General features: G+C 43.7%; 2 protein-coding genes across 3 annotated transcripts in view; one reads left to right on the forward strand and one right to left on the reverse strand.

Annotated features, from left to right (window-relative positions):
* slc25a22a (solute carrier family 25 member 22a) overlaps positions 1-26852 on the reverse strand; it is a 113423-nt gene that overhangs the window by 82541 nt on the left and 4030 nt on the right. Inside the window, exon 1 of one of the 2 annotated variants that reach the window (XM_055649684.1) lies at positions 5058-5540. The exons of the other annotated variant lie outside the window; for it this stretch is intronic. The gene's annotated coding sequence lies outside the window, so the exon portion shown is untranslated. Of the gene's footprint in view, positions 1-5057; positions 5541-26852 lie in introns of those variants that run through there. 2 annotated transcript variants of the gene reach the window in all.
* The window catches only part of rplp2l (ribosomal protein, large P2, like), a 140762-nt gene that overhangs the window by 41112 nt on the left and 72798 nt on the right, over positions 1-26852 (forward strand). The window lies entirely within an intron of this gene.

Below are 26852 nucleotides of genomic sequence, written 5' to 3' on the forward strand. Positions count from 1 at the left end.
GTCAAGCAAGAGGTACAGAAGTGTGAAAACGCACATCTCCAGATTCAGGGACAGTTTCTTCCCACCTGTAATCAGGCAACAGAGCCATCCTACCAACAACTAGAAAGCAATCCTGAGCTACTATCTACCTCATTGGGGGTCCTCAGACAATATTTACTTGGACGTTACCTTGCACTAAACGCTATTCCATTTATCATGTATCTGTACACTGCGAATGGCTTGATTGTAATCATGTATCATTTTTCTGCTGACTGGTTGGCACACAACAAATGTTTTCACTGTACATCGGTACACGTGAGAATAAACAAAAGTAAAACTAAAATGCTATGGGTGCAGAGGGGTTGCATTAAGAGTAAAGATGGGAGGAAAATGGAGGTAGTTAACAGTGCATTGACAAGGATAAATACATCTAGTCATTTGGAGAGGTTGGAAGGAGATTTCTAGTTGGATCAAGAAATAGTATTGGTATTGGTTTATTTTTGCCACGTGTATTGAGTGATACAGTTAATAGCTTTTGTCTGCATGCTATTCAATTAAATCAGATAATACTACAGGTGCACAACCTTTTATCCGACAGCCTTGGGACCAGACACTTTTCGTAATTCAGAATTTGTCGGTCTTCGGAATGGAATTTTTTTAGCGTAGATTTTAATGGCTGGCTCAGTGGTAGAGTGCTCGGCTCATATCCGCAAGGTCGCGAGTTTGCGCCTTGATCCCGGCAGTTACTCGGTCGCGAGTTTGAGTCTTCAATGTCGTTTTTTCATGCAGAATAAATGTTTGTATGAAATGCAGTGTAGGAGAGGTGTACTGACTGTGTCGGCAGAACTTTGGAAGTGATTGCCCACCAGTCTAAAACGCCGCTGTGTCTCCCTGTCCCTGGGATAGCAGGGGGCGATCAAACAGCACAATACCCCCCTCCCCCTCCAACTCCAGAGGAATCCGCTCCCCGATGGGCCACTACGGCGACAAGTGGCAGTTTGCCCACAGCCCGAGTTGCGCCCCCCCAAGAACAAGACGTACCCCTTGCACACCATCAGCTTCTGCCCATACGGGGAGCGTGTTCCTCTGGAGTTGGAACGGGGCTGGGCTGGAGTTGCTGATCTGGGATCTCCGTGCTTGCAGTGGGCCTGGGGGTCGGTGTCCCGTTGGTCCTGACGTCTCCGGTGACTGGCACTGTGCTGCTAGCATCGCGACGTGAAGACAGTACAAAGCCCCCGCGCCGGTGCAATGAGCGGGGAGCTGGAGAGGGGAGGGAAGGGGTCACACACATGGCCGGGAAGCAGAGGGGTGTAGGTGGGGTGAAACTGAAGGGAGCGACAATCTACTGCTGCCTGCCCGCTGAGTTAAAAGGTCCCCACGCAAGACTCACGATACACTGTGTATCGTGAGTCTACCGTAGGAACTTTTTAATGCAGCTGGCAGGTAGCAGCATATTGTCAATTATTAACCCTCCCGCGCAATATACCCTCACCTTCTCTTTTATGAATGGGGATTTAGTTCCCCTTTCTTCGAGGACCGACCGGAGGTTCCGCTGTCACCTCTGCGGGCCGCCCTCGGTGAACGTTTTCAAGAACCTTTCTTCAAGGACCGAAAAAATGTCGCTATTCGGAGGTTTTCGTTATTTGGATCTTCGGATAAAAGGTTGTGCACCTGTATATATAAATACAGTCAAGCCATTCACAAGTACAACAGGTAAAATTCTAGAATACAGAAGGTAGTTTTTAAACTGATAAAGTTCATGTTATGGGAACAGAATTAGGCCATTCGGCACAGTCTACGCCCTTCAATCGATCTTTCCGTCTCAACCCCATTCCCATGCCTTCTTCCAATAACCCCTGACACATGTACTAATCAAGAATCTATCAATCTCCACCATAAAAATATCCATTGACTTGGCCTCCACAGCCTTCTGTGAACTCCACAGATTCACCACCCTCCGACTATAGATTTCAAATGGAATAGCGATTTAACAGAGTGGAGCAACTGTAATGGATGATTGTAGATCCTCTTCTGGAATCATCACAGTAAGAGTCACCATGCTTCAGTGCCGTTCTGAAGTGAGGTGAGAGAGTCAACAGTATGGGGATGAAGATGCCTAGCAAAGGCAAAGGCAATGGAAGAAGAATTCATGTCATGTCAAGCTCAGAATTCCTGAGAAAGGAGATGGGCTGGAGTGGCAGAGGCTGCTGCTGCTGCTGAGAACTGATCATTCAGAGAATGGGAAATAAAAACATGGCAAAGTGTGTGGCCGGCAAGGGAGATGGGGCCCGAGAAAATGAAGGCAGAATAATCTAGATAACCGCAAAATGCTGGAGTAACTCAGCGGGTCAAGCTACCTGACTGCCGAGTTGCTCCAGCAATTTGCGTCTATCTTCGGTGTCAACCAGCATCTGCAGTTCCTTCCCACACAGAATAATCAAGAGGTGGATTACAAGGATCATTGATGTGAAATGTCAATGGATTGTTTCTCCACAGATGCTGCCTGATCTGCTGTGTACAGCCAGCACCTTGATTTTGTTGCAAGATATGTTTAATTTCTCTGACATTTCCTTATAATATAATTTAATTTAATATCACGTCCAATATACCTTCTCCTATCACGGTCCAAAGGAGACTCAGATTAACTTTTGCTGATTTCATCTTTTTGTTTACATTTATAGTCTATTTTATTACTTTTATATCATCTGTTTAATGGTGCACAATAGATATTCTTGTAAATTGCCTTTCTTCTCATCTATAAAGACTGCTCTGTTTAGCAATATTACAAGCTTTATTATTTTCTCTAATACCATCTCTAACTTCTTGTTGAACAAGTTCTCCTGCTGGGTTTTTGATCCTTACTAGAATATATGTCTGTTGTAAACTATTCAGTGATAACCAAGTGATTGCCTGCTGTTGTATATTTTAATACAGCCTCTGAATCTATTCTCGCCATCTCATACCATAGTTTGCTGTGATTAAATTTAATACCCCAAATTCAGATTAAATTACTTTCCAATCTTAAACATGCAATTCTATCATGTTTTGATCACCTTTCGCTCATGGTCCATTAAGTACACGATTACTAACTGTTCTCAGTGCATCATGCAGAATCTAAAATCCTGTTTCCTAATTAGTTTCCCACATACTGAAGCCAGTTCTTGTATTCTCCATAAATGTATCTTTCCTGCTATTACTGCTAAGATGATTTTTCCAATCTATATGTGGATTAAAATTCCCTTCGATAACAGTCACATCTGTGGAGTCTTTTAAGTTCCTGGGAACCATCATTGCCAAGGTCCTTAAGTGGGGGGCTACCATCGACTCCAAAGTCAAAAAGGCACAACAGAGGATGTACTTCCTGCGGCAGCTGAGGAAGCACAATCTGCCACAGGCAATGATGGTCCATTTCTACACGGCCATCATAGAGTCTGTTCTCACCTTCTCCATCATGGTCTGGTTTGGCTCCGCCACCAAGCACGACACCTGGAGGCTGCAGCAAATCGTCCGATCAGCAGAGACGATTATTGGCTGCAACCAAACCTCCATTGATGAACTGTACACTGCAAGGGCCAGGAAGCGAGCGGGCAGGATCATCGCTGACCCCTCTCACCCTGGCCACAAACTCTTTGAATCACTTCCCTCTGGAAGGCAACTCCGGACTGTCAAAGCTGCCACCGCCAGGCATAAAAACAGTTTTTATCCACGAGCAGTTGCTCTACGCAACAGCCAAAAATCTGTAGCCTCCCTTTGATCTGGTATTTTCCTGGTTCACATGCTTGATCAATGGTGTTTTATCATTAATGTTTTATTATTATTAATGTTTAGTGTTTTCTGAGTCTGATTCGTAACTGTCACTGTATGTCATGTTGTTATTTGTGGGCGGAGCACCACGGCAAATTCCTTGTATGTGAATACTTGGCCAATAAACCAACTTACTTAAATTATTCATGTTATACAAACTTTTGACTATGCCCTACAGTACCGTGCAAGGAGTCTATAAACAACAACCACTCGTGTTTCTGCCTTTTGCCGTTTCTGAGCTCCAAACTGATTCTACTTTGATTGAGTTAACATCATTTTTCCTTACTTTATTTTATTAGACGAGCTACTCTATCTTTTCTATTTTTGCCTATTTCTTTTCAAACTTTAGTAACCCAGAAAATGCAATTTCTATCCTGAGTTGCTCTGCAAGCATAAATGACCATTGATGATATAAATGTATTTCTATATATCCCATCAATTCATGTTACAAATACTGCATGTATTCATATAAAGATCTTTCTTTTAGACTTTAGATTTGAGATACAGCACAGAAATAGGCCCTCCGGCCCACTGCATCAGCACTGACCAGCGAATCCAGTATACTAGCACTGTCCTACATGAGATTATGAGGTGATTAATCACTACCACAGAGAGCTGTGCAGGCCAAGTCAGTGGATATTTTTAAGGCAGATAGACAAATTCTTGATTAGAATGGGTGTCATGGGTTATAGGGAGAAGGCAGGAAAATGGAATTAGGAGGCAGAGATCAGCCATGATTGGAATGGCGCAGTAGCCTCGATGTGCTGAATTGGTCTAATTCTACCCCTATAACCTGTGAACACTAGGGACAATTTACAATTTTACCAAAGACAATTAACCGACAAACCTGTATGTCTCTGGAGTGTGGGTGGAAATTGGAGCACCCGGAGGAAACCCATGCGCTCATAGGGAGATCGTGCAAACTCCGTACAGACAGCACCCGTAGTCAGGATCAAACCCAGATCTCTGGCACTGGAAGGCAGCAACTCTTCCGTGCCACTGTGCTGCCCTTGTAATGCAATCTTATCCTAATCTGCCTCTACATGGAGGTTTACTGCATGTTTGCATTCTCTGTCCCGTCTCGACAAAGTCCAGTTATCATTAACATTTTTTGTTTTGCCACCCTGCGTTATTTGGGTTTTCTCTAACTACACTAGAAGCCTGATCCCAGCACAACTCAAGAGAAACACCCTCGTTCCCCTTGTAATGGTGTCAGCATTGCATGAATTGAAAGCTAATTTTCCCATTACATTCAGCTAACCAATTTTACTGACCTTGCAGCATTCAATGATCCATCAGCATGTTAGAGGTCTCAGGTGCGACCAGTCCACAAACTGTTGCATTGGTCCGTGCTCAGGCTACACGATCACCTCTGTTTCAAATCAGACAAACTTAACTAAGTTCAAAATAGTAATCTGTGCTCATGCTTTACTGGACTTTGTACTAATTAGATACCAATATATCCTCAGTCTTCCAAAGAAGTCAGATTTAGCTTAGTCAGTCTCCATTTAAAACCCATCATCATCACAAGCGCCTTTTTTATTCCTTTATGGTCTTTTACAATGGGGTACTTTGATTATCAATGCTCTCTCACGATTTCCTGTTCAAAACCATTCCCACAGGATGTCTTCGATTATTTGCCTTAGCAACTGCTGCCTTACAATGTAACTGCCAATATTTGGTTAGCTCAAGCACCCAAATATTTTCCAGCTGTCACATATTTTAGTAATCGTGCAATCATCCCAACCATATATACAACTAATATAAGGTAGACACAAATGCTGGAGAAACTCAGCGGGTGAGGCAGTATCAATGGAGCGAAGGAAATAGGCAATGTTTCGGATTAAGACCCTTCTTCAGACTGATGTGAGGGTGGGGGGGTGTGGGAAGAAGAAATGAAGAGGTGGAGCCAGATGAGGTTGGAGGATGTGCAGATGAATCTCTGCCGCACCTAGAAAGACTGCTTGGGTCCTTGAATTGAGTCAAGGGGGGAGGTAAGGCGACAAGTGTAGCATTTCCTGTGGTTGCAAGAGAAAGTGCCTGGAGGTTTGGGTGGGAAGGGACGAATTGACGAAAGTGGTGGGATCCCGTTGGAGGTGGCCACATCTTCACATCTCCTCCCCTTCCGCAGACGGCTCCCTCCGTAACTCCCTAGTCAATTCGTCCCTTCCTACCCAAACCACACCCTCTCCTGGTGACTATGTATAGACATTGCTATATTTTCTACATGGTAAAACCAAAATGTATAAAAATGTCCTTTATTAAAATCTGACAATGTGCACTTCAACCACATGTGAATTTTTCTATTACAAATCTCAAATTGTGGAGTACAGAGGCAAATAAATAAATGTGGGTTTTTGTCCTAAATATTAAGGAGGGCATTGTATCTCATGTCACGGGTCCACTTTGATTATGTAGTACCAGATCCTGTCTACGGGTGCTGTCTGTACGGAATTTGTGACACTCCCCCGTGACCACACGGGTTTTCTCCGAGATCTCAACTCGGTTTCCTCCCACACTCCAAAGATGTTCAGGTTTTTAAGTTAATTGGCTTGGTATAAGTGTAAATTGTAAGGATAATGTTAATGTGCGGGGATCGCTAGGCAGTATGGTAGTCATTAAGGCTGGTGATGGTAGACTTCTTCGGCACAGGGACGATTGTGGCTGATTTTAGGCAGGACGGAATAACTGCCTGGGCCAGGGAGAGGTTGAAAATTCTGGTGAAGATGGCAGTGAGCTGGTGGGCGCACGCTTTGAGCACCTTACCAGGGACTCCATCTGGGCCGGTAGCCTTCTTGGGGTTCACTGCCAGGAGCACCCGTCTGACATCGTGTTCCCTGACAGTGAGTGGAGTAGTACAGGAGCTAGGTGAGGGTGGAAACAGGGCTGCAGCAGGTGAGCAGGTCTATTTCCTTCGCTCCATAGATGCTGCCTCACCCGCTGAGATTCTCCAGCATTTTTGTCTGCCTTCGATTTTCCAGCATCTGCAGTTCCTTCTCAAACAAGGTTTTGTGGAAATTGTACAACACATTGGCTAGACCTCATCTGGAGAGTTATTTGCAATTTTAGTCTCTTTACCCGAGGAAACACGTGCTTTGGAATCAAGGTTACAGAGATGCATTGGAATTGATTCTTGGGATAAGATTATCTTATGAAAAGGAGAGATCAATAAAGAAGACTTCCCAACAAAGCCTAGAAGAACAAAAGCTGATCTAATGAGATAGGCTAGCACGATGGATGTTGAAACACTTCTCCTGGCTGGAGTGTCCAGAACAGGATAAGAGAACAGATAATTTAAAACTGAGATGAGCAGAAATGTATTTATTTATTTATTGGCACCATCATTTGAAGTGCGTCTGTGGAATTCTTTGCCTCAGAGAGCGGTGGAGGCCGGTTCTCTGGATACTTTCAAGAGAGAGCTAGATAGGTCTCTTAAAGATAGTGGAGTCAGGGGATATGAGGAGAAGGCAGGAACGGGGCATTGATTGGGGATGATCAGCCATGATCACATTGAATGGCGGTGCTGGCTCGAAGGGCCGAATGGCTTAATCCTGCACCTATTGTCTATAAGATACGTCAAAGATTTTGGGGGAAGCGCGGTGCATCCGTGCTGGTCCACTGGCCTGCAGCTACTTGGTCCAGGAGGGGGTGGAGGCAGGATTGCCGGTGAGAGTAAGTGGCCCTGTAGAAGGTAAATATGGTGTTTCAGGGAGTAATGGAGTGCTGACAGCTCCAGTTACATAGAACTTGTGTAACCTTCTAGATCAAGTGTAGTACTCAATCTTGAATACTGAACCCAGGGAAATGCATATTAGCTTTCAAAGTGGTACGGGGAACATATAGGGTTAAATTATGAAACCAATCGGCAAAGGCTTAGAGGTGGAATCTAGAAATACTCGTGCAAAGTGCAGAAATTTGATGGATGAAGGCTCCAGCAAAAAAAGAGGACAGGATGTAGCTGGGATGCAGCAAATTGTAAATGAGGATGGACAAAATTATAGGAGGTAAAAATAGCACAATATACTGGAAGGCTGCCAAACCCTATAGGCTTTGATGCAAAGTTAACAGTCAGTAAATCTGTGGGGCCATGGTGTGACTCATAATTAAGCACCAACTTGACACTGAGAGATACATCAGCATCACTGGTATTGGATGCATCTTTTGCTCTTGAGCTCTAACGGAAGTACAAATGCATTTATAACACACAAATAACTGATAATAGGACACTGTAGTACCGACCAATAGATGACAACCAAGTTCCTAAACCCGAACACTTTGTTCGGTCTTAATTTAACTTTTCCCCTGAACGAAAAAGCTCCTCGGCCCACAGCCTATTATTTCCTACATTACAAAAACGACTACATTTTGGGTGCAAGACTGTACTGTAATGAGCTGAGCTTGTGAAATGCTGAATTTATCTTGGGTTTAGGTTTTGGCTTATTGTTGTCACAGGGGGAAAAATTGCTTTGCATGCTTTCCAAACAGGTATATAATACATTAATATAATCAAGTACAACAGATAGAGCAAAGGGTAATACAAGGAATATAGTTCTCAGCATTATAGTGCATCAGTTCCATGGAATTATGCTATAAAAATGTTTCAAAGTTCAGCTTGGTAACTACTTTTCAGCATATTTCCAGTACAGAATTACTGATGTGCATTTCTGAAACTCCAATCACAAGCAGGTCAGGTCAGGAACCTATCTGAACTTACGAAATTCAGCTCGTCTCCAATGACCTACGAATTTTACAGATGCACCATATTAAGCATTCTATCCGGAATCATCACAGCTTGGAATGGCAACTGCTTAATTTTACTTTTAGAGATACAGAGTGGAAACAGGTCCTTTGGCTCACCAAGCCCGCACAGACCAGCGATCACCCATACACTGGTTCTATCCTACGCATAAGGGAGAATTTTTAAATTAACCTACACATCTTTGGCATGTGAGAGGAAACCAGCATACCCGGAAAACCCCAAGCGCTCACAGGGATCGAACCCAGGTCTCTGCCACTGCACCACCCTGCTGCCCTATAGTCTATAGTCTATAGTCTCCCCTAGACTACCAGAAATTGCCATCAACACAGCCCAGTTCATCATGCAAACTAGCCTTGGCCTCCCTTCCCCGCCACAGTCGACCATTTATATTTTACGTGGTCTCGGCAAATCGGCAAAGTAATAAGAGCTACTCACAGCCCAGTCATTCACTCTTCTCCCTTCTCATGTCAGGCAGAAGATACAAAAACTTGAAAACACCTACCACCTGATTCAAGAACAGCTTCTTTCCTGCTGTTGTTGAATGGAGGCTCATATGATAAGAATTTATATGTAATTAAAAAATATACAAAACAAAAAATAAATTCTCAGTGTCAATACCTTGCTAATGTTGCACCCAGTGGTGTTCCTTTATACATTGCACCATTGCCAGTCATGAGGCCCTCTTGGGGTGATGTACCTTCCTTTGTTTAAGGGCTGCCCCCATCGGACAGACATGCATTGATCTTCCTTCACACCAAGGGACAGAGCAGTATGTTGGAGCATGCATGACAACTGTCCTTTAGCAAGGGATTGCGGTGCATTATGATGCTCCTCACAATTGCGAGTGCCCGTGCTACAAAAGCATAAGTAGTTCATGCTTTCTCCACTTCCTGAGCCTTGTACTATAACGTAACATCCAGCCTGCTGCTAATATTTAAACCGCTATGCTAAATAATATTACATTCCAAGCAACTGCACTGTACCAGTTTCCATTGTGTTCATTCAAATGTGTAACAGAAAGGCATGTACTGATATATCAACTGAAAGATAATGGGATGAAAATTACAATTGTGGAAAGGAAGCACTTTACAGCAACATAAATAATAGTGTTACAACTACAACCATGGGAAGACTACAATGATATGATGGCTACGAATCATACAATTTAGGGCTGTGAAGATTTAATGCTATCCTGTGGGGATGGGGCACATCATTTTATCGGGATGCATCGCAGCAAGGTTTGGGAACAGCTTCCAAGACCGCAAGAAATTGTAGCAAATTGTGGACACAGCCCAGACCATCACACAAACCAACCTCCCATTGACTCCATTTATACCTCATGCCGCCTCGGCAAGGCCAGCAGCATAATCAAGGATGAATCACACCCTGGCCACTCCTCTTCTCCCCTCTCCCATCAGGCAAAAAGTGTAAAAGTGTAAAAACACACACCTCCAGATTCAGCGACAGTTTCTTCCCAGCTGTTATCAGGCAACTGAACCAACTTACTGCAACCAGAGACCAGTCCTGAACTACTTTCTACCTCATTGGGGACCCTTGGACTTTTTTTCCGTATTGTATTGTTCGCATTGCGGCCCAACATCAAAGAGTTGGCCGCCTTTGGTGGAGACCACCGCGGGAGCCTGCGGACTTAACATCACGAAGCTCGCGATCCCTGTCGGGGATTGACTTTGGGGCTCCAACTGTCCTGCAGACTTTAACATCATGGAGCTCGCGGTCTCTGGTTCGAGACCGACTTCGGGTACTCCAAGCCGCAGGAGTTTCGACCGCCCCGCGGATGGTTCGACTGTCCCGACCGCAGGAGAATAAAGAGGAAGAAGATTGGACTTTACTGCCTTCCATCACAGTGAGGAACGTGGGGAATCCACTGTGGTGGTTGTTTATGTTAAGATTTACGTAGTTGCTGGTCTTGGTGCTTTTTTTAATAATATGGCTGTATGGTATTTGCGAATTACTGCATATCACTGTACCTTAATTGGTACACGTGACAATAAAAGACCTTTGAAACCTTTGTATCTGTACACTGTGAATGGCTCGATTGTAATCATGTACTGTTGTGTCGCTGGCTGGTTCGCACGCAACAAAAGCTTTTCACTGTACCTCGGTACACGGAACAATAAATCTAAACTGAAGTGAACTCAGCGGAACATTTTAGATCAGTTAATCTGATCTAACATAGTCACCTCACCTTGCGCTCATTGTAGTTACTGGGAAAAAAAGAGTATTTTAGATCATAGGTCAATTGAACAAACTCTTCAAAAAATAAGCACTTGAAATTATCTCCAATTGCATTGGAATCAAATTGAAAAATGAAGTCCTGTTACAATTAAGAGAAAACCCTGTCTGACCTTTATCAGGTTAACAGCTGTGAATTATATGGTGATAGACTGCACCAATCTTTAGTCAGGCGAGCTTCTACATTGCATCCAAATACAGCGTTTGGATCTGATTATGTTAGCACTGAGGAATGACGCATATTGTAGCATAAACTGGATTTCCATATTTAGCAGAAATGAAATCTAAATGTCAAAGTGTAGGGTCATTTTAAGTTGTACAAGTGCTTGGTTTAGAATGCCGATCTGTTTTTATGGAGTCATTTTGCCGTCATGCAGCTGAGGTTTGCACAGCACTGGGCAAAGGAAGATGAATGAAGCATTTGGCAAAGCCAACTAAATCACTTGTGCAAGCCAACAAGACTGCTGGTGTTATGAACCATCTGTGTGTGCGAACAGATTGTTGGACAAAGCCTGCAGAGAAGCTGTTTCAAGTGAATAGTGTTTTTCATTTCTCAACATTTTTTCTAATTTCTAATTTATTATTCATAACTAGAATTCTCCATTACTGGTTCTACAAAAAGACTTGAACAATAAATAACATCCCACAGTTTTCCGTTTTACATTCATGTCTCAGGTAATTTCTTCAGAAACCTACCTATTGATTCCCTAGACTCTGAGAATCTCCCTCATCAACATCTTTACATGGGTCCAGGAGAGCACAAAACATCAAAAATAATACTTTCAACCAATGAATGCTATAGATTGACAAAGGTTTACAGGTTTAGTGTATAGCCTGTGGCACTTCATTGCATTATCAACCTTTCTCCATCCAACACTGTTTCAACAGAGGGAAGTTAATCATGCACTTTTGTGGTCTTTCTATGGATCGCAACAATTTTTTTGGTTCAAATTATTTTGAAGGAATAGCAGATTTGCTATTTTTAATTTCATACATTACAGAAAATATTCCTGGCTACATTCAACAACTCCTAAGGCATCATGTAATGTATTGTACACACACATGGACACACCCATTTAGTGACTGGTGGACATAATGTCCCATCTGAACAATCATGTTGATCATATTTGCTTATGACCCAAGGTAGCAGTGGTGGACCCTACATTTACGCAGTTGCACTGATGAAGATTCATCCACAGTTCCAGCTCTGAAACAGAGCAGAGGGAGCTCTGGTGGAAGATGGAAGGCCTAGTGAGGATAGGACCAGTAACAGGATGATGGTGCAGCTTTGATGTTGTCCTGCTTGGAGAGGGGATTGTTTCATCTGTGATCGCATTTCCTGCTGTGGCTGACTAAGACCTATCCTGGAGAGGCAGACCCTCCCACAGCCTCCACGGGTGAAGGAATGTGTAGGAAAGAACTGCAGATGCTGGTTTAAATCGAAGGTATACACAAAATGCTGGAGTAACTCAGTGGGACAGGCAGCATCTCTGGAGAGAAGGAATGGTGGACGTTTCGGGTCGAGTCCCTTCTTCAGACTGATGTCAGGGGTGGTTTGGAGGGAGGGGGGGGTCGGAGGGCCGAGTTGACCAGGGAGTTGCAGAGGGAACGGTCTATGCGGAAAGCAGAAAGGGGTGGATGTGGCCAGTAGTGGGATCCCATTGGAGGTGGCGAAGGTGTTGGAGGATTATATGCTGTGTGCGACGGCTGATGGGGTGGAAGGTGAGGACAAGGGGGACTCTAGTTGTTGCGAATGGAGGAGGGGGGGGGGGGGGAGGAAGAGCAGGGCTGCTGGATATCGAGGTGTATATTGACTCTCCCCCCTCGACTCTACCCTCCACAGGTGAAGCTGGCTTTGGCCATTGGACTGGGGAGTGTGTTACTTTTGCTGTTGACCATCTTGTAGCATTGGTGCCTGCCCTCCTGGGCCTTGAACCACATGCTGTCGTGATGTACTCAGTTAGCCCACTGGCAATCACCCTCAATGCCCCGACATGGATCTCAGCCACTTCATGTATCTATGCTTTGCCAGCAAGGCTGCATTTTATTGCACATCCCTAACTTCCCTTGAGAAAGTGCTGCCGAGACACCTTCTCCAGCTTTTGCAGTTCTTCTGGTTAAAGCACTCCCCGCAGTGCTGTTAAGTAGAGTGTTCCAGGATCATGAAGAAACATTGATATATTTCTTGTCCTGCTTGGAGAGGGGTGGTGGTGGTGTGTAACTCAGGAGGGAACCTTGTACGTGGTGCCTCCGTGCTTCTGCTGCCCTCGTCCTAGAGGGCAGAGGCATAGGGGGAGGTTCAGTTGGAGCATCCTTGGTGCACATATATTGGAGATGGCACACACTGCAGCCAATGCTGGAAAAAAATAGTAAATGCCGAGGGTGATGGAAAGATGACTAATAAAGCAGGCTGCTTTGAAAAAATGATTTTAAGGAATAAGGTGAATCACCTGCTCTTGTAACCACAGTATTTATGTGGCTGCTCATGACAAGCTTTTTGTCATTATTGACCCTTCCCCCAAATGTTGATGTGGGGGTCTTAGTGCAGGCAATGCCTTTAAACACCAGGAGTGCATGGTTACACCATCTTTGTTAAAGATGTCACTGCCAAGTTCTCTTGCGATGGAAATGTTATTTTCCAATTGTCAGCTTATGTCCAAATGTATTCTAGATCTTGCTGCATGTGGGAATGAGCTATATTGTTTGCTGGAGGCATCATTGAATCATACATCAATCAGTGAATATCCTCACGTTCCTGAATGGATGCCTTATTTTAACAAGTACATGAAAGAAATAGGCTCTTCAGCCCATCAAGTCCACACCGACTATTGCTCACACTAGTTATTTGTTATCTCACATTCTATCCACTCCCTATATACTAAGGACAATTTATAGAGGCCAATGAATCTACAAATGCATGTATCTTTGGGATGTCAGAGGAAGACTGAGCATCCAGATTCACAGAGAGAAACTCCACGCCCGAAGTCAGAATCAAACCCGGGTCTCTGGCGCTATGAGGCCTTCCAGCTGCATCACTGGGCCTCCCTAAATTAATTAACAAAAAAGCTGAAGATACTTCTGAGGAGTTGCTGCAGTGATATCCTGGACCGAGGATGAATGACCTCTAACAATCGCAACCATCTTCCTCCGCACAAGGTATGACTTAGCCACTGGTGCATTTCCCCTGCCATATGCACAGTCTTCAATGTAACCAGGGCTCATTGATATTACTTTGACTCTCCCATCACCTCGGAAATTCAAGTTTTTATGGTCTATATTTGGATCATGACTGTACTAAAGATGAAAGAAGCCAAACCTGACAAAGCCTAAAATGAAGATCAGTCCGAAAGTTATTGGATAACTTGGAGGTCGTGGCTGCATGCGGCTCGTCACCCAAGCAACATAGGCTACATTTTCAGTGGACTACTGAACTATTGAATGTGTTGTGTTTGATTTTGGATAGGATACGAAGCTGAAACTGCAACCTTCCATTAAAATGACTGCAAAAGATCTGATATTTCTTCTCTGAAGAACAGGGTTCCTCTTCCTCATCTCCTGGTCACCGTTAACCCATCAATCTATCCCACAAATTAATCTTATTTGTAGATATATTGATTGTGGAATTTGCTCCTTATGGGAAAGAACAGTTTTATTTTTTAATGAGAGATCCACATGTTGCAGCAGAGATCGCCAGACTCTGCTTCATGCCCTTTGGTTGAATGTTTACATTCATCATACTGATGAAAATATTTCAAAGCTATTTCTTTGGCTTTGTGATGTTTTGTGACATCTGGAAGACATGCCAAGTGCAATGCAAAGCAAAACGTTTTTACTCTTCGTCAATATTTCTGAAGGGAAAATTACAAAGCAACCTGACTGCTTCAACCCTACTTCTTTGCCACAAAGAGGCATTTTCCATCCCCCAGCCTTTGCCAGACCATCTAGCAATCAACCTACCCCACCCACCTCACCCGTATCCCGCTAACATGTGACAAGGCACAGTGAAATTCTTTGCTTGCAGACACAAGGTATACAAATAGCAGCCACTCTTTTCCAGTCTCTATCCCCCCACTACAATCAGTCCAAAGAAGGACATGGACCCAAAACGACACCTATCCATGCTCTCCTCCAGAGATGCTGCCTGGCCCGCTGCGTTACGCCAGCCTTTGTGTTCTACACAGGTATCATGCTGCAAATCAGCTGTCGATGCATCCTCAGAATGTCACAGATGTTCTCAAAAATATCCTATCATGCTGCTGAATATCCCATAGTGACAATAAGCAGCAATTAATTCAGAAGGACTCAGCTGCTTAATGAGCAACTGAGGATATCCTAATTTCAGCTTGCATCCTGGTCATGACACTCATTGGTGCTGCACGATTTGAACGTGCAACATTTTCCCTTGATGACAATGGAGAATACAGCAATCATTCAGGAACCATTAGTACAACAAAGATTTAAAAAAAAAACAGCATCATCTCAATTTAGCACACGGTTGAAGGCTGCGCTGGGCAAAGGCCTCGTCTGCTCTAAAGGTGAAAAGGGCAAATGTTTTAGGTTATTGCCTGTCAGAGGAATTGGGGAAAAAAAACAGGTGGGGGTTTCAGAACAACAATAAGATTTCCTTTGCCCTCTACCCTTGTAGAACTCAGGGCAGGAGGATATCATATCCCCTCCAAGTCTGTGGCCCTTGCTCGGGTGAACAGAAAGCCGGGCAGATCGTGGCTTCAAGGGGATTCCACCGAGCCGGTCCCCCATAGCCGAATGCAAGACACAGTGGATTGCAGGCCTGCAGAAGGATGTTGCTGAGCCGGTCCCCTGCTCGTTGGTCCCGGTGGACCACCTGCATGGAAGGCGAAGGCCACTGACCTGGTCTCTGCTCATTCCCCGAAGACCGGAGACCAAGAGGTTGGAGCCAGCGACGGCGGGCGTGACGGGTGAGGAGCAAGGGGGTTAGGAGAGGAGAGGGAACCGCGGTCTGGCGTACGATGCCCTCATGGTCGGCTGCGTGAGGCTCCCCCAGGAACAAAGGTGGATGGGCAAGGAGACGGATGGGCCATCCTAGGAGAAGGCTGGCAGCAACATCATGGGACTTGCCTGGAAAGGGAAACACTTTTAAGAAGGAGAGAGTGGATTTTGAAAATGGTACCAAAACATGTTTCCTCTTGCAAGTGAGCTCAGTAGACTATTTCTGTACATTTGCTAATCAGCGATCGGGATATGGCAATACTCTACTGGAATGATTGTAAGAAAAATAATTTAACTGTGTTAGCACTTCACACATGTAACAATAAAAGCATAATTGAACGCCATAACATAACATCTTCCCTCATCAGCTTAACTAGAAGACCAACAAGCTTAATGAAAGTGCGTTAAATGAAGATCCCGTCCATGCTAGTGCGGCTGTTATAAAGCATCTTACATGCTCATTTTGAAACATCCCAAAGCACTCTACGCCAATGAATGATTCACAATTGCAATACAGTCGCATTCATACAGGGTAGAAACAGGTCCTTCGTCACAACTTGCCCACATTGACCAACATGTCCTATATACACTAGTTCCTTCTGCCAGCCTTTGGTCCATATCCCTCTAAACATGTCCTACCCATGTACCTGTCTAATTGTACCTTAAAAATCGCAATAGTCCCTTTCTCAACTACTTCCTCTGGCAGCTTGTTCCATACACCCACCATCCTTTTGTGTGAAAACGATACCCCTCAGATTCCTATTAAATCTTCCCCACCCTCCACATTCCCCCCTCCTCCCTCACCTTAAACCTATGTCTTCTGCTTCTCGATTACCCAACTCTGGGCAAGAGACTCTGTGCGTCTACCCGATCTATTCCTCTCATGATTTAAAACATCTCTACAAGATCACCCCTCATCCTCCTACGCTTCAAGGAATAGAGTCCCATCCTGTTCAACCTCTCCCTAGAGCTCTAACCCTTGAGTCCTGGCAACATCCTCGTAAATCTTCTCTGTATCCTTTCCGACTTGACCACATCTTTCCTGTACACATGGTGCCCAGAACTGAACACAATACTCTAAATGCGGCCTCACTAATGTCTTAAATAACTGCAACATGACCTCCCAACTCATATCCATACAGCATATTGTATACAGTATATAATACATTTTTTATACACTCTATGCCAATGAATGCTTCACAATTGCAATGGAAGTGATGCAGCAGCCAATTTGCACCCAGCAAACTCTCACCAGCAGTCATGTGCTCACAGCCCGCAAATCTTTTCTATTGCCACGATATTGGCTGAGGGATAAACATTGGCCAGGCGTAGAAATGTCTTTATTGCTTTTCCTTGAATAGATGTTGAGAGATGTTTTGTATCCACTCGGCAGAAGGGGCCTTGATTTACCAGATCACCTGGCATTCATCACGTCCAAGGTAATATTGTCGGTATTACACTGGGGGATCCCCATGTTAATACAAGCCAAATAAAGAAATGGTTTGTCATGTAAACCCCCATTCATCTAAACCTCCCATCCCAATGCACACACATTTCTCCCACGATCTCCCACTGCCCCAATCGCCTTGCTCCATTTCCCTACTCTGCATGCTCATCTCCCATCCCAGGGCCCCTCATTGCCCTTTCGTCCACCTTGTTTCCATGCCCCCTGTGCCTTTCCACTCATACCCTTCCCTCCAAGCTTTACATTTCACTCCTCCTCTTCTTGTCCAACACACTTTTGTCTCCTTTTCACCCCTGGCCTTTGTTACTTCCTCTCACCTGCATCCACCATTGCCAGGTTTTGCCCCACCCTCCTCTTCCCTTTTCCAGTTTTTTCACCTCCCTCCCCACTCCATCAATCGGAAGAAGGGCCCTGACCCAAATGTACTCTCTCCACAGTTGCTGCCTGACCTGTAGAGTTCCTTCAGCCTTTTGCTTTTTACTCAAAAATCCAGCAACTGCAGTTGCTCAAGTCTCTAATAAAGGAATGCTTATTTTTTTGAACATTTTTCCAGGGATATACAATTATCAGGTCACTCAACAATAATGAAGAATCCATTAGACACAATTCAAATAATCTCACACGTTTAAACTTACAATAAAAATTGATTTTTGTTATTGTTGACCATGTTGTATGGGGAGAGTCTCAAGCATTTCCAGCAGTCAAAATGGCAGGGATTAAAATCCTCCCAAAGTCTGCAGACATAGCTCTGCATCAAATGAAAGATTAAACCACTGCAGGTCATGTCGGAGATGAATGCAGAATACAAAATGCTGCTTCTGCAGCTCTTATAATATACCGAGCCCAGAAAATATTAGCTTGCAAATGATGCAATGGCGATTGGTGAAAATGTGAACACAGAAATTATTTGGAAATGCACTTCCCTATGCGGTTTATTTAATAATACTGGTGTGGAATGCAGCTGATTAACAAGGTATTTGTGTATTTACAGAAGAGACTTCTGTAGAATAGGATCAGTGATCTAAAATATGCACTTAAAGCCCCTCCATGGCTCAGTTCACTTCATATGTACAGATTATCCATGCCAGTAACGTTTAGTCTCTATCAGCCAACTATTCAGCAGATTTTAGCTAGGAAGGAAGCTAGCAGTGTCAAATAACTGGCTGAAACGGCGTGGATGGAGAGAAAGAGTGGAGGGTTTGGATGAAGAAATTGGCCAGAAACACTTTTTTCCTGTCTGGTGTCCAGTGAACCTTGATAGGCAAGGCACAAGTGCAGATGTCAGGTTGGTGAGCATCAGAAATAGCAATGACACTGACTAGGCAATGCTTGAAACCCCAAGTGGTCAAATAAGGTGATGTAGATGGTGGGTGAGGAGTATTTTCACCATTTCTGTTGGAATGGTGTACTTGCAGGTGAAGTATTACTTAGCGTAACCACAGTTTTTAATTATCTAGCATTTATCTAACATAGTCACATTGAGTAGTGGAGAGAAAAGAGATTAATTAATTTCGCACTGGCTACAATTTATGCAAAAGTTGGATTAAACCCCATTTTATGGAAGGTTTACTGAAGGATAGAGCAGTTTCCACCATTCGAGTAACATCTCGTTCACACATGCTCTGTCAATCACCAGTAATCTTTAGTCTTGGTTGGCTCAGGGGCAGAAAAAAAACACATCAATGAATGAGGGTTGAACAGGCAAAATGTAGAAACAAGGAACTGCAGATGCTGTGTGGATCGATTGTAATCATGTTTTGTCTTTTGTCTTTCTGCTGACTGGTTAGAACGCAACAAAAGCTTTTCACTGTACCTCGGTAGACGTGACAATAAACTAAACTAACTGGTTCATACTAAAGATAGACACAAAGTGCTGGAGTATCAGAAGGTCAAGCAGCATCTCTGGAGAAAAAGGATGGGTGACCTTTCAGGTCGGGACCCTTCTTTATACTGAAAGTTTGGAGGGGAGGGGGGGGGGGAAGAGTTGGAGGTTCCTTTTTATCCAAAGATTGTGCCTGGCCCACTGAGTTGCTCCAGCACTTTGTGTCTATCCTTGGATGCAGCAAGTGGCGATTTTGCTTTAAGGGCTTATAAGCAGTGAAAGTTCTGTGCATGTGGAAATGCCACACAGGTGTGGGTGCCTGACTCCGCATTAATCAACACCAGTTATTTTAAGAATACAAAAATCACAATGAAGCAACTTGCCTACACAGCCATTCGAAACAAAATCTCTTAAGACCTTTCATGTTAATACATTTTGTTCAAAGAAAGTGAGGTCAGTTCCAGAAGAAAAGCTTCTGTTTCCAGCCTACAGAAACTCAATGAAACCAGTTTACATATCATCATCTGAATTAAGTTATCCCACCACTCACATTTCTAGTTAAACAAACATGAAAACTACCCTTTTTCATTTTAAACAATATATACACATAACATGATCAATCTACACATTTATCCATCCATCTCTTTGCTAAACCCACTAATCATAGTGTAAATAGTCCATTGAATTAGATGGGACCTCTAAAGTTAATAGACAATCTGTACATGTAATATAAACAGCAACACACCCATTTTACTTATACCAACTGAACTGGTGATAACCCGCAATGTCACGCATTCTACTCGTGAAATCAAAGGGCCAAACGCCAAAATCCTCCTCTCTTACACAAGCTATCTCTACACAGCCAGTCTCACTTTGTGTGCTCCTTCATATAAGTAACAAAACCGTTGAGCGGGCCTCTGCTGTGCTCTCAGACCCTGAAACACACCATCATGCTTGTACCATACAATTCCTCTCACTCTCTGCCCTTTAGTCAAGTCATTGAGCAACAGAGCACTGAATCAAGCCCTTTGGCCAGCAAGTCTACACAACAATCTAGCACATACTTACACACGACCCATTTTATTTTCCTCACATTCCCATCCAGTCCCCGCAGATTTAGTGGCCAATTAACCAACATGTTTAGTTTAGTTTTTAGTTTGGAGATACAGCGTAGAAACAGGCCCTTAGGCCCACCATGACCGCGCCGACCACTAGCTCTATCTTACACGCTACAAATCTGCACATTTTTGGAGTCGTGGATTCTACTGGAGCACCCAGAGAAAACACAGGGAGAACATGCAAACTCCGCAAAGTCAGCACCCGTAGTCAGGATGGAACGCGGGTGTCTGGCACTGTAAGGCAGCAACTCTACAGCTGCGCCACCCACATGACTCTGAGAGGTGGGAGGACACGGGAGTACCCAAAGAAAACCCACAATCAAACAACACGGGTGGCGCAATGGTAGAGTTGCTGCCTCACTGCACCAGAGACCCAGGTTCCAGCCCGATTATGGGTGCTATCTGTATGGAGTTTGTACATTCTCCCCGTGACCATGTGGGTTTTCTCCGGGTGCTCCGATTTCCTCCAACACTGCAAATGTGTAGAGGTTTGTAGGTTAATTGGCTTTGGTAAAACTTGTAAATTGTCCCTAGAGTGTAGGGTAGCACTAGTGATTGCTGGTCAGCAGGGACTCTGTTTCCGTGCTGTATCTCTAAACTAAACTAATAGTAGCCTGTCGACCTCTGTTTCAAAATGAGACCTAAACTGTGTGTAAGCTTAGTTGCTTTTATATTCTGATGAAAATATTCTGTTTGGCTGGGTAGGGCCACGCCAAGCAACATGCTCTTTCCAGGTTGGGATGATATGCTTAGTACACATTTATTATATAATTTGTGAACAGCATGTTTGAAGGTGTTCTAGTTATGCCAAAGGTCAGTCAGATACTCGGGCTTGGCTCGGGTTTTAACCATAGACTGAGACGATTATAGTTCTCATTATACTCCTCTGATGATAGCCTATCCTTTCCTGGTTTATTTTTTCACTACTAGTCACAATACGATCTACTTGAGTAAAAGCATCATACACTCAAATAGAAACAAACCCCCTGCAGCCCAATTTGAACCCAGCCCTCCATTTGCCATGCAATAATGCATTGATTCTGATGCCAAATTGGTATGGTCACTTATGTTATTCTTAGACAACCAATCTGCCCACAATTTATTCTGGTATCAAAACTGCACAGAATATTTTAGAAGCAATTCTCTAACGTTGTACCTCAGGGGGTTTTATCACGTGAGAGTTGCTTCCCTTCTTATAAATTGCCAATCACAGCAGAATACATACACGCATCTCAGGCACATGGTCTTTATGCTGAGTAACACTAATTCAATCTTTAACAAGCCTGAGATTGACATTCAATGCTGGATTTGTTTAAGGCTGGATAAATTTGGCAGTGTGTGTTTCTCCCCAAGTTACGCGCAACTGCACATCAAAATGCCTCGACACGGGGCAGTGACTGAAAGCAATTCAACCCCAGAAAGTGGGAATGAGCTGGGGTGGTTAATTGCACTAAAAGAGACTTTCGTCAAAGAATGGAGTTAGAAAATATTAAAGGGTAGAGTCCAATAAGCCAAGCACTGGAAACAAAAAAAACCACGGTACTGTTTTCCAGTCCAAGACTAGAGGTGGCACAGTGGCGCAGCGGTAGAGTTGCTGCCTTACAGCGCCAGAGACCCAGGTTTAGTCCTGACTGCAGGTGATTGTCTGTATGTAGTTGGTACATTCTTCCCATGACCTGTGTGGGGTTTCTCCAGGATCTCCAGCTTCCTCCCACACTCCAAAGACATCCAGGTTTGTAGGTTAATTGTCATGGTATAATTGTAAATTGTCCCTACTGTGTGTTGGATAATGTTAATGTCCGGGGAATCGCTGGTCGGCGCAGACTCGGTGGGCCGAAGGACCCGTTTCCATGCTGTATCCCTAAACTAAACTAAAATATGTCTTGGTTCCACAGGCAGCCGACTCCTCTTGGAAACTTGAATATCAGACCACATGTTTCATCTCCAGCAGTTTGGAAGAAAATCCAGTGGGAACCTAGGCAATGTGGCATAGAGTAAGATAGAGGCAACTACAGGTGTTGTGAAGTAATGGGAGTGCTCTGTTTCCACAGTAAAAATTTCTGAATGTCTAAATTTGAACAAAAAACTTCACAGTAGCAGAATATGTGTTTGAAGACCCTCCTGTGGAGCAGGTCCACCTCCTTCTCTTATCATTGCAAACCAACTTCACAGACAGAACAGAACTGAAGGCTGTCCTTCAGATAAGCGGCCTTAAAGCCTGTTAGGCAGCTGAGGAGGGTTATGAGCTACAAACCCAAATGTGCAAAGCTAATTTGCTATTCAAAAATAAGTTTGGCAGATTCAACTGGCCAATGTTGGCCAATGTTGTATTTTTAACAGGGGTAAATCTACCAATAATTTGGGAAGTGACAACTTCAAAGAGGTAAATTATCATATTTTTCTTCAAGACTAAAATGGTCTCTTTCACCATTGCGCTGGTTTACTGTCCTCCAGGAGGGCGCAAGTACACAAGCTGTATCAAATGAATTAATCCATCTAACTCCAAGTAGAGCTAGAAGTAGAAAATGTCAGCTATACTGTGCGATTACTTTCCTCTCAAATCAGGCTCTTTATTGGTCTTTTGCTGTTATGGAGCATATTCCTTCATCAAGAAAAGTGTAATCGGGAAAGCAAGGGCCTGCTATGACAAATGAGCGTTATGTCAGTGCTATGTTGTCCATCTTTAGCTGTGAAGAGTAACTGAAGACTAGCAAAGCCATTACAATTAATGCTGGTTCTTACTTTTTTATAATATAAATCTTATATTCTTTGAAATATATAAATCTTGTTGGTAGAGTTCTCCAAGATGTTGGACTCCATCGAACAGCATAAATGTGATTCCGAACTTCATATCTCTGGCTGTGATACTTTAAGCTTACTTTATTAATTTTCCTTATTTATTCTATAGGGAAGTGTAGAAGAAACATCTGCATTTCTAATGTCACCTCTAACTGAACCCCCTCAATCCAGGAATGATTGGTCCTATCTGTGCTTCATGACAGGGAATTTTCCACTAATTCTGAGTTTCCGAGCAGAGGGAATTTTTATCAGTACCAAGTGTACTGTGATGAATCGAAGGTCAGTGTATAAAATGATTACCCAGCATTATGAAGATTCTGATACAAAGCACATTTAAACCTAACTTCAATGCAGTAGTAACAGCACATTCAACCTACATTGATAAAGATTGCAATGACTCATTCCTAAAATCCAGATTGTATGGTAATTAACTGGCGATTATCAAGTGATAATGTTGGACTGATTGCCACATTTTCCAATTTTGTCCAAATGGAGGTCAAACAGTTCAGAGATATGACATGCAAAAGCTACACACTGGAATAAAAGTCACCTGACCAGATCAATAACCTCTCGTGCAATATAACAAATCCTCTCCTCCAGCTCTCAGACCGTCCTTGGGATCAAGCATCTTATTTGCACTCTGGTTTGGTGGATTCGGAGCTGGCTAATGAGGCCAATGTCCATACCATAATCTCCCCTCGGGACCCAATAGGAGATGGTTGATGAAGCAGTGTCGGAAGGAACTGCAGATGCTGGTTTAAACCGAAGATAGCTCGACCTGAAACGTCACCCATTCCTTCTCTCCAGTGATGCTGCCTGTCCTGCTGAGTTACTCCAGCTTTTTGTGTCAATCTTTGGTTGATGGAGCAAATGGGTGGAGAGTTTGTGAAGTATCCCATTTCTTCGGTGGGGTTTCTTTATGCTCTTGTAGCGGGGATTCAAGGTTCTCAAGACCACCCCAAATGCTCCTCCTCCTCCTCCTCCTCCACTCATTCAAGGACAGAGGAGCCAATTAGGTTTTGAACAGGTCCTCAAGTCTTTCCCTTTGTCCAACTGGTAATCTCTCTCAAAGTGCATCTGGGTGTGTGAATGACCTAGCCTGCTCTGCACAGCTGACTGAGCGCATTAGAGACTCAATGCTGGAATATTGGCTTGGGTAATGAGCATCTGTCACAACACACAATCTCATCATCCACATCCAGGAGACCTCAGAAGTGCCATAATCAGGGCCATTCTGAAGATCCCAGCATCTGCAATCTCCGCTGTCTTCATAATCTTATTGTTCCTAGTGCATTACTCGAGTAAAGGAAGCTTACATTTTATGTTGTTTGAAAATGGTACAGATCTGACTGTGGTATCTATTGGAAGGTCTCCCTGCTATCTGCCAGAGGGAGACATTGCCAGAATTATTCTCAACTGTCACCTCCCAATGACTGAAGAGCTGCTCTCTGAAACTCATAGTATTCTCCGCCCATTTAGAGGCATAGTGGACAGGATGTTAACATATAACAATCCTAAGAAAAGGGTGGGAATTGGCATCAGACAACACACATGTTCCATTCTAATCATCTCAATGAAGCCTTTGACTCCATCAATAAGGAAGGACTGTGGACATCTTCCTCGAATTTGGCTACCCACAGAAGTCGGACTTCACTTAAATTTGCTTCTTGATAGCATAAAAAGTCATGATACCAACTGATATTTGTAGGTTAATTGACTTTTATAAATTGTCCCCAGTGTGTAGGATAGAACTCGTGTAACTTGGTGCAAACTCGATGGGCAGAAGAGCCTGTTTCCATACTGTGTCTCTAAACTGAACTAAGCTATAAAAATGGTAACGTGCTCAAATCTTGGATGTGCTCAGCAGTTATAAAATGTTTGAACTTTACCTTTTCTTTCTAGCTCTCTCTTTCTAGTTGTAATAAAGGATGTGATTTCATGTTGAAATACAAATCCAGCGTCATTTTGATAATTAAGTATTTTCCCCACAAAATGCTATCTTTCTTTTTGGAAGCATTCCACTAGGAGGAGTAAGATCGTGAAGACATAGGAAGCTGCAGATGCTGGGATTTTGAGCAAATGAAAGAAGCCCACCTTCCCCTCCTGTCTACCACCAATTTCCCTTCTACTCCATTCATCTGAAGAATAATCTCAACCAAAAACACTGTCTGTCCACTTTCCTCCACAGATGCCGGCCTGACCAGAGTAAGGGAATCGAGAACCAGAGGACAAAGGTTTAAGGTGAAGGAGGGAGAGATTTAATGGGAACCCGAGGGGTAACTCTTTTTGCACACAGGGTGGTGAGTGCATGGTACGAGCTGCCAGAGGAGGTAGGCGAGGCAGGTACTAGCACAACATTTAAGAAACTTTAGACAGGTATATGGATAGGGTAGGTTTAGAGGGATGTCACAGCAAAAGGATTTGAGATTAGGAGCAGGGAGGTTCTACTGCAGTTGTACAGGGTCTTGGTGAGACCACACCTGGAGTATTGCGTACAGTTTTGGTCTCCTAATCTGAGGAAATACATTCTTGCCATAGAGGGAGTACAGAGAAGGTTCACCAGACTGATTCCTGGGATGGCAGGACTTTCATATGAAGATAGACTGGATAGACTCGGCTTGTACCTGCTAGAATTTAGAAGATTGAGGGGGGATCTTATAGAAACTTACAAAATTCTTAAGGGGTTGGACAGGCTAGATGCAGGAAGATTGTTCCCGATGTTGGGGAAGTCCAGAACAAGGGGTCACAGTTTAAAGATAAGGGGGAAATCTTTTAGGACTGAGATGAGGAAAATATTTTTCACACAGAGAGTGGTGAATCTCTGGAATTCTCTGCCACAGAAGGTAGTCGAGGCTAGTTCATTGGCTATATTTAAGAGGGAGTTAGATGTGGCCCTTGTGGCTAAAGGGATCAGGGGGTACGGAGAGAATGCAGGTACAGGATATTGAGTTGGATGATCAGCCATGATCATATTGAATGGCGGTGCAGGCTCGAAGGGCTGAATGGCCTACTCCTGCACCTATTTTCTATGTTTCTATGTGGGCCAAGGGCAGGCAGGTGAGGTGAGTGCAGATGAGGCATGCTAGTCAGCGGGGCAAAATTGGGCCAAAGGGCCTGTTTCTACAATGTATGACTGTGAGCCACTGACTTCCTCCAGCGCTTAGTCTTTTGCAGCAGTAAGACCATGATCGTCAAGCAGCTAAAAAGGTAACAACTGAGTAAACCTTCTGGGACGATTTGTGATATTTGCCAAAATCAGTCTTGATCTTTAGTTTGCACTTTCTAGGATAAGGATATGACATTTACATTGTTTCGGAGTATACTTAAAAAAAAATTATAATCAGCTCAATTTAATGACAAAATAGCATATTCTGCATTTTAAAGATCTAATTAAAGCATGTTTGTCTGAGTGGTCTCCTTTATACTTGAAAATGTTGGAGCCGGAATAACAGTTCACATTAAAGTGGAAATAACTACAAGTAGCATCACCTCAGGGTTGGGATTTAAAGTGAAAAATAAATTAACAAACAGCCAGGAATGATATTTCACAAAGAGGGGTGGGGCACTGGATGTGGTGTTTGGGAGCTGCAAATCATGGGTTCAGATCAATGCTACCTTTCCTGCCCAGCTACTCATGGAACAAAGCATGCAATTTACCTACCGGATAGGCTCTCAGTCCAGCATTGTGTTGATTACGATACGATAGAACTTTATTTATCTCAGGAGGGAAATTAGCCTACCAATAGTCATAAAAACACAACAAGATACATGAAATTAAAATGACGAGTAAAAGTCCGGGATTAGGGATACGCAAAGATTGGGGGGGGGGGGGGGGGGGGGGGGGGGGAAAAAAAGGGGGGGGGGGGGGGGGGGGGGGGGGGGGGG

Source organism: Leucoraja erinacea, chromosome 18 (genome assembly GCF_028641065.1).
Source record: "Leucoraja erinacea ecotype New England chromosome 18, Leri_hhj_1, whole genome shotgun sequence".
Lineage (NCBI taxonomy): Eukaryota > Metazoa > Chordata > Chondrichthyes > Rajiformes > Rajidae > Leucoraja > Leucoraja erinaceus.